The sequence below is a fragment of the Mirounga leonina genome, unplaced genomic scaffold (assembly GCF_011800145.1).
Source record: "Mirounga leonina isolate KUSES-001 unplaced genomic scaffold, KU_Mleo_1.0 Mir_153, whole genome shotgun sequence".
Lineage (NCBI taxonomy): Eukaryota > Metazoa > Chordata > Mammalia > Carnivora > Phocidae > Mirounga > Mirounga leonina.
This window is the reverse complement of record NW_023270387.1, coordinates 676302-685065: the sequence shown is the minus strand read 5'-3', so window position 1 is coordinate 685065 and position 8764 is coordinate 676302. Positions and strand designations below refer to the sequence as shown.

The following is an 8764-nucleotide window of genomic DNA, read 5'->3' as shown; positions in this document are numbered from 1 at the left end:
CATCCACTCATCCATCTCCATCCTCCCATCCATCCATCCATCTACCCATCCATCCCATCTACCCACCCACCTACCCATTCATCCATCCATCCATCCTGATATTTTTAATGTGTCCACTATGTGCCAGGTACTGTTTAACAGCAAACAGTTAAGGGTTGATAATAGTCTCAGCCCTAGAGACTTACATTCTAATGGGGGACAGACAAGCCCCAAATACCACAGTGGTGGTACAGCCCTCAGCAATTGATTTACTAGTTCCAATGTCTCAAATTTGGAAGCCCAAAATAAAGATAATACATGAGCTACTTGTTCACTTTTTTTTAAGCAGTGAAAATTATTTTTTAATGGAGAAAAGATTATACGTTGGGTAAAGCACGCTCTGAATGAGCCAGCTTGAAAGTTCCTTTTGCACCGTATTTTTTAGCTACTTTAGAGTACCTCAAGAACTCTCACTTTCTCCCATTCTTAAACTTTCTAAGACCTTATGCTGATTTTTAACGTGCTTAAATGTTTTTTTCTTATGTTACTGAACACCATGGGGAAAAACTAATAAGGTACAAATTAAACATTTTATTATTAATAAACATAAAAGTGTTTAAGTCCTTCGTTCTTGTAATAAAGAGTCTGACTCCATTACTGATGTGAGTGCTCAAGCCCCACCACTACCCTGTGCTGCCCCACACCTGGGCAAGCTGATAAGTAACCCTGGGTGTTTCCTCCTTCAGCACCAAAGGGAAGCTCACGTCACGTAAGCCTGGCCAGCATGGAATTCCCACCCCGATCACAACGAAAGAAGTCAGTCTCCTCTCCCTGGATCTGCTTGGGAGCCACCCCGTCCTCCCCAGAAAGCCTCATTATGTAAACAATAAGACTTTTCATACCCTCTTGGTGTGGGCATGGCATCGTCTGACTGTACCCCCAAACCAAGCCTGGGGGAAGGGAAGGGTCTGTCCCACCTCTATGTAGTGGCCACAACAATTCTAGTTGAAACAAGTATGAAAATGTGTTACACGTGATTATGATTACTTACCTGAGTATACCCAATCGATTATATTTTATAATCTATGTAAACGCACTCATTAAAGTTCAAGTAGCAAGACGCAATGGTTAAAAAGGTTGGAAGGTGCTTCTGACCCAATGATGTGCACTTTTATCCTCAGTATGTAAAGAACATTTAAAAAATATAAAAGTTCGACTGGAAGGGAAGTGTTAAATAGATCAGGTAGCCATGACTACCAGGTAAACTGAGAGACACCCCTTAAGCAAATGCAACCTGGCGGGGAGGGGGGACACAGCAAGCGGAGAAAAACCCCATTAGGGCTCTCCACGGCTCTCCCCACACGGGACTTTCTGATGCTTCCTGTCCTCCCTCTCCCCGGTGCCACAGATCCAGAAGGAAATAGGTCATTTCTATCTGACTAAGAATCCCACCCACAAACAGCATTACATTAAGTGACTTGGATGGGTCAAAATGCAGTGAGAAGCCATTTTAAGTGCATTTGCTATGAAGGAAGACCCCTGTGAGGAGTTGCAACGAGCGCCCATGCTGTGGGGATGTGCTCAGTCACTGACCCCACTCATGAAACCAGCAGCACCGCGTGGGGGAACTACCTGGAGTTTAAATAAAAACTAAAAAGGAGAGAGACAAGGAAATGCCCGCGTGGCTTTTCTTTAATTTCACAGCTCCAAATACAGAAACTGTCAAGTCTTTGGTATGGATTTTCACTACAACATCCGGTCACGTCAGCTTCCGTTCTGCTTTGTGTTCCTGGGTTTGGGGCCACAGATCTTTCAAGCCAAATGACAGACGGTGAGGGGAACGTGCAGATCTGAGGAGAATGTCAGCATTCCACCTGCCTCGTGCTGGCTGGGAGCCCCACCCTCCGGAGCTCGGAGTCGCGCTACCGCGAGGTCGCCCAACACATTCAATGCGCTCACGTCTGCCCATACTGCCCCTTGTACCTTGGGTTTAGTCTCCTCAGACTCCATCACCGTGTGAGGTTCTCGGGTTGCAGAAAGTGAGCCGCATTCGCTTCAGCAGACCACCCAGCTCGGCGTCCGACCCGGAAGGCGCTGCCTGTCCCCGGCACTTTGAGAATATTCCGCCGCTTCCTCCCAAGGCACAGGGCCACGACAGTTCTCAGGTCCCAGAGCTGGTGCGCCCGGGTTAGGCCTGAGGATTCACCTGCTTATAGAAGTAAATGCCGGTGACGCGTGCGTTTGTGACGCTACACAAAAACAAGCATAAAGGAGGCAGAAAAGGTACTCCCTTTCCATACTACAACTCCCAGAACGAGTTTTGTGATGTGTACGTAGCCTCACACTCGCTTCCGGGCAGAAAGATCCCTGTTCCTGCCAGGTCAGGCTGTGCCGGTGACCTCGCTGTCGCGGGGATCCTATGCAGTCCGGCGGAGCCTCGGAATGTGACCTGCTGTGGAAACGGGGTCCTTGCAGGCATAAGTAAGGCAAAGACTGCGGTGGGCCCTGAACGCAGGGATGCAGAACCAGGACGCGGAGACACAGAGACGATGAGGCAGACGATGGGCCTGCAAGCCAGGGACACACTCCTCAACGCAGCCCCCGGGGCAGAGCGTGCCTTTGAAGGTGAAGGAGCTTGAGCGGCAGGAAGGTCACCGACCCCACGTGCCCACCGCACCCATGTCCTTGAAGCAGGTCAACAGGCTGTCGTGGGAGAGGAGCCCTCGCCAGACCGGGAGGAAAGGAGCAGCCTTATGGCCAAAGACAGAGGGACACCAGGTCTTGCAGAGCGTCCCGCAGCTTGGCTCGCCTCCCCCCTACTCCTGGCCTTCTGACAGCTGTCCCCCCTTCATCAGACCCATCTACCACATCCTCAGGCCTTCATTTGCTCACGAAGGCCCCCGCGTCCCATAGAACTTACACTTCATACATTTACAAGCTTCCCTCCCGTTCCTGTCTTTGTCAGCTCCAGGTGCAGATCCAGCCAGGGACCCCACGGGGCTGGAGGGAAGGTTCTCCCTCCCCTGACCAGCACCCTTCAGACGCTGGGAGAGAGTGTGCGGTGTCTCCCTCCCGGCCTCCTGCAAAGGATTCCACGCTACTAACACACTGATTCAGCCTCCTGGCCACCCAGGCAACCAGACAACACTTTCCTGTTGTCATGAGCCATTCAGCCTGTGAGGCTTTGTTACGGCAACCCTAGGAGACTGACAGACTTTGGGAGGTCGCTACCGTTACCTGCCCAAAATTAGGCAGTTCCTGCATCAGACACGGCTAGGTACCTGCCCGAAATGCGTGGTCCTGAGTTTTATTTGGGTTGGCAACATGTCCATCCCAAATACTACATTTCCTAGCCAGGGAGAGCCAAGGAAAGAGAAGCAAAAATCACCGAGAAGACTCTTCAGGGGAGACTGAACTGCCCCCCTGCCGGCAACACAGAGGTCCGGACCGGCGCTCCCGCGGCCAGGAGAGGGTGGGGTGGGAACCAGGCTCTCAGGGCGCTGGTGCAGCCAGATAAGAGGAGCCCGGGTCCCTGGTGGCTGGGGACTTGCCCTATCCGCCCTGGAGCTCCGGCTGGGGAGAGGATAATAAAATAAACCTGAGCTTCGTTTACCTCACTGGGCTCTAGCTGAAACCGAGCACAAACTTAGTAGGGATTACTGAGTGCCAGAATCAGGACTGACTCCAAACACACAGGATGCTAGGATCTCACCTGCTTTCCCGCCGGAGGACGCAGGAGGCGACCAGCGCAACCGCACACAGCAGATGCAGCGTGGACGCGTCGTGCACTAGTCTAGGCTGTGACACAGCCCAACAGACAACAATCCCCGGACGTTAGGGTCCTCGCGAGGCTGACGTGCAATTTTTAAAAATACATCAGTGTAGGGCGTACGGAGAGAAACAGCTCAGAGGTGGCTGGAAAGACAGAAGACAGGCTCGAGTCAGGGTGGTCGGAAAGCCCCCATGGGAAAGGTGACGTGTGGGCCAATGTCCAGAGGAAGCAAAACATGAAGACAGGTGGACACCCAGAGAGGAGCCCTCCAGGCAGAAGAGACAGCGAGTGAGAGGACCGTGAGCAACCCCGAGCTCCCGATCTGCAACATGAGATGACCGGACAAAATCACCTCCAACATGCCTTCGAAGTGATATGGGGACTGTGGGAGCAGGTCCAACCAAAGGATGGGCTGGAACCTTGCCTGAAAATACCCCCACCTGCCCAAGGTCCCACCTGGAAGCTCCTGCAGGAGATTTCTCTTAGTCCAAAGGCTGTTTACAGGTGTAATGGGAGTGGAGACTGTTCTGAAGGCAAATATGCTTTGGAAACTGGCTGCTCACTGCAGGACTTCTCAGGTCCTTTAAAACGCCAGTGTGGACAATGATTATCTGAAAGTGAACTATAGCATGCAGACTCTGCCAGACTCACCTGAGCATGGAAGCCTTTTTAAATGCAGGGTACCTGAGGAGACTGTTCCACGGAACACACCTCGGGAACAAATACAGGACGCTAGAGGCTCACAAACATTTTCTGTAAAGGACCAAATAATAACTGTTTTAGGCTCTGTGGACCAAACGTTCTGCTGCAACTATTTGATTTCCCATTCTAGCTTGCAAGCAGCCACAAACAACACGTAATTATGAACGGATGGGCCTGGCTAAGATACTACATTTCAATTTAATATACTTCTTACATGTCATAAAATGTTAGTCTTGTTTTGATTTTTCTCAACCATTTAGAAATGTGAACCATTTTAAATTCACTGGTTGTACAAAGACAGAGAGAGGACTGGATTTGACCTGCAGGCTGTACTTTGCCAACCCCAGCTATAAACAAATGTACATTTATCCTATTTTTTTGGCAACTGGTACATTTTTTTTAATGCATTGCTTAAAGTCACATGGCTGGCATCCTGATCACCAACAAAGGTGGTTGTGAATCACATTCCCAAAATGTATTTGAGGCTGGAAATGGTTCAGAAGAAAAATCACATTTTTAGACATAGCTCCTTTATAATTACTTCCTGATAGAAAAACGGAGCTTAACTCTGCCCTTATATTTTAATTCTACTTTGGTAACAAAATTATTAGGAAAAATGGCATATATTTTTCTAGTATTGGTTTTTATTTTCCTCTGTAAAATTTTTGAAAATCGAATGATCATTCTTTCTCTAGAAGAAACTCTAAATGCATTGTCCTTCTGTGGAAAGGAAGCATTTGCATGCAGCCCAGCCTCAGCCAAAAGTGCACTTACTGTTGTCTTGAACAGGCTCGCCTGCCTTTTTCCTCTCCACCTGGGGCATCTACTTACTCTTATCACTGCTTCCAAACTGGCCCGTCCCCTTTCCCTGTCTTGCCAAAATCTAAGTACCGTCACGCTCCTTTATCTTCCACTTTTCCTTTAAATCTGTGCTCACAGTAAATCAGAGCCTCACTCTCACTGTGATATAAACGACTTATAAAAGCAAACAGTTTTACGATCCTGTTGGGTGTGTTTGCATTTTAGCAGAAGGAATGAAACTTTATCTCTGGCGCTCCCATCCCCAGGCGGCTGGCAGCTGGGAGAACCAGGTCTCCCAGGAACCTCAGGTAAGTTTCCAGTCCTGAAATCACATCCCATCGGAAGTCACCTCCCTCAGCCACGAGCAGAAACGCGCTGGCCCCAGGCAGAGGCTCCAGTCAAGGCTCGCCCGGCCCCGATGCACGCGGACACAGAGAGCCTTTTCCCCTCCCTGTGGAGCAGGACAAATAGTCTTCCCTCCACTCTTCCGAGTTCTTGGCTGACACCTCCTGTAATAAAAGATGGATTAATGAGAAAAGCATGAAGTTTATTGACATGTACACTTGGTGCATCCATGGAGATGACCCCGGGGAAGTGAGTGAGTCCCCAGGTGGCCTGAGCCACCAGCCGAAATACCATCTTCAGGACAGATGGAGAGGGTGTGTGGGGGGCTACGGGGGCGTCTGTCCTTCTCCTTAGTCGATACCGTCTTGTGATTGAGACTACGGAGTCTTCCTGGTGCGGATGGAGATTTCCTTTATAAATGTCAATGTCCCTCCCAAGAGGCTAACTTCTGCATCTGCTGTTTCCCAAAATGACCAGCTCCGGAAAATCCTGATGCGAGAGAAGCAGGTTTGGGGGCGGCTTATTCTGCTTCCTTCCCACCAACATGCTGAGCCTGAACCGAGACTTCAACTGCCCCCATTCTGACCTCGGTCTGTACTGTCTAATTAATTAAGTTCCTTCCAGCTTCTCTCCTAACTCAGGCAAAAGACAGGAGAGGCGGGGTGGGGTGCGTCAAAGCACCCCATGACGAGCACACAGACCACCCCTCCAGCAACAGGCACTGCCCTGACGCCAGCAAGACCACCAGCAACCTGACCTTTGCCACCCACCTGCACGGACCCACGACCTCTGCCCCACATGCTGCTCATCTAAACCTGGGCGTATTTTCAGTATTTGGAGACAGTCTTTGAGACGCCAGCCCACCGTCTTCCGGGTGTTGGCCTCCCTGAAAGAAACTCCTTCCTGTCTCTCTGTCTTCAGATTCTGGCAGCGGCGAGTGTCCGAAACTGGTCTGTTTGGGCCCCCAGAGACAGGTGCTCTTGCATCCCTGAGTCCTGGCTACAAACCCTATCTCAGAAAACACAGCGTCTGATCGGAATGCTTCTAGGAAACACTTGGAAACCCAGGACCTCTCCCTGCCGGAATTTTCAAGCCCCAACACACAAAGGGAAAGGATCGAGGAGCTTGGCTAGCAGCTGACCACTCATGTGGGGTATCGAGCTTTCTATCACCAACACTTATTTAGTCTGACTTTTGTAAGGTACATAAAATACACCAATGAGTATTCAACCCTCCGAGAAATGCTCACTCTGTCCACCGTCATGGCTTGGGACTGTCACTCTGGCTGAGCAACATAGTCATGTAGAGCACAGACAGACTCTTGGACGCGCCCGGGAATAGAAAGCTCTTGTCCAAGGACAGAGTAACCCGACTGCAAATATAATGGAGCTCACGCAGCATACACTGCATTTCCCTCTCCTTGCCTTCATTTGCTTCTCCACCAGGGGATGCGATTTCTGAAAATCCCTGCTCTTATGTTGATGTTTTGCAGGGAACCAGAGAGAGTAGGCTGAGAAAGAAACAGGACCTTCCTGTTCTCATGTTACATTATACTTTCCAGCATTTGAAGTTAGTGTAACCCTTCACTAAGTACTTGGCAAACTTTAAACCATACATCTGTGAAGCTGGGTTGTTTTTTTTTCCTTCACATTACCTTTCACCTTCTTTAAAATAAACCACTCATTGTTCAAAAGGGAAAACTCAAATTTGTTTGTTTGTTTTTTTTGTTAAGTAATCTATAATGGAGTAAAACATTGCTGGAAGGTTATCTTTTAGTAAATTAATTTACTGTGCAATAAATCTCTAAGAAAGTGAACCCAGGGAAATCAGTTTCCAACCTTGAATATGTAAGCCTCTGTTTGCTTTTTTTAATTAACAAAATATAAATTTTTAAAATTAGAAAGGTACATGAACCTGATTCTCTAAATGTTTACATTACACAGAAACTTACAGAATCAAAGGGGGAAAGTCCTAGCCCACCTTCTTGTGTTTCTTGATTTAATATTGAAATAAGGAAGCAAATGCACGGAAATAAGTTTGTTTGCAAATTTTATTAGATTTAAGTTTTAGTTTTGCCTACATTCTCCCAGATTTTCCCCCAGGAGATCAGAGAAACTATTCCTAGGATCAGGAAATGCAAGGCCTGCAGGGTGCTCCACGACAAAGGCAGCCTCCCCTTCTGCTCCCCGCCCTGAGCGCCTGGTCTGCCCGTGCTCTAGCTGCCTCGGCCTGAAACCTCGGGACACTGCCCGCCGTTCTCCGGCATCCTCCCGCCTCCCAGGCTTTTAGCTGCCTCTGCAGCACCGACCTCTCCGCTTGCAAAGCCCTCTCCCCTGGGAGCACCTCGCAGCGCGCTAGTGGCCCTTCAAGGGTCAGCTCCAGCACCTCCTCGGGGACTTCCAGCCCCTCCCCACCGCCGTTCAGGGACGGCGTCCCAGACACACTTACGCGTCGCGATTCTGGGGCTGCTTCGGTCCGGAGACGCGCCGTCTTTAACGTCCGGGGGGCGCCCCGCCGGGCAGGGCGGGCAGGAGGCCCCTCTCGTGAGGCCCAGGGCTTGGGCCCGGAGCTCTCCGGCCTGGCTGGACGCCGAGACCCCGAGCGACGCGCCAGGGCTCGGCGGCAGGGCTGGGGAACACGGAGACGGCCCGGCCCGCAGGCTGCGAGGGGGTCGCGGGAAGCGCGCGCCGGACACCGGGGTCTGCGGGACAGAGCGCAGACTCGACAGGCGCTCGGGCCGAGGCGGGCCAGGAAGCAGCGCGTCCCGTGACGACGCTGCCCCCCGGAGGGAGGTCGCGGCCGCGGCTGCGCCGGCCCGGCGGCCCCGCGTTGGGCGCTCGGCGGGCTCTGGCGGCCGCGCACTGACTCCACTTCCCCTTATTACGCTGTTTCCAGGGGGACAGGGATCTGGCTGCTAAACGGACTTGCAGACACACTCTCGGAACGCAGTCCACGCGTCGTGTGGGCCTGGCTGTTCCGAGGCCCCGGGTCCGTGCGGCCACGGTTTGCGGCGGCCTGAGCGCAGGCCCAGTGAACGCCGCACGCCGGTCCGGCCGCCGTGCTGCGCAGACGTCGTGAAGTCGGCCGCAGGACATCTCCCCCTCCCCCGCAGGCAGCGCTGCGCAGGCGCAGCGAACTCCGGAGGTCGGCCCCCGCAGGCAGCGC

General features: G+C 51.6%; 1 protein-coding gene across 2 annotated transcripts in view; it reads right to left on the bottom strand.

Moving 5' to 3' along the window:
- BIRC3 (baculoviral IAP repeat containing 3) overlaps positions 1 to 8694 on the bottom strand; it is a 53768-nt gene extending 45074 nt beyond the window's left edge. For both annotated transcript variants that reach the window (XM_035008793.1, XM_035008795.1), the window contains exons 1-5: positions 8048 to 8694; positions 5228 to 5763; positions 4403 to 4504; positions 3692 to 3894; positions 1963 to 2431 (exon numbers count right to left, since the gene is read on the bottom strand). The gene's annotated coding sequence lies outside the window, so the exon portion shown is untranslated. The remainder of the gene's footprint in view (positions 1 to 1962; positions 2432 to 3691; positions 3895 to 4402; positions 4505 to 5227; positions 5764 to 8047) is intronic.
- Between the last annotated feature and the right edge of the window lie 70 nt (positions 8695 to 8764).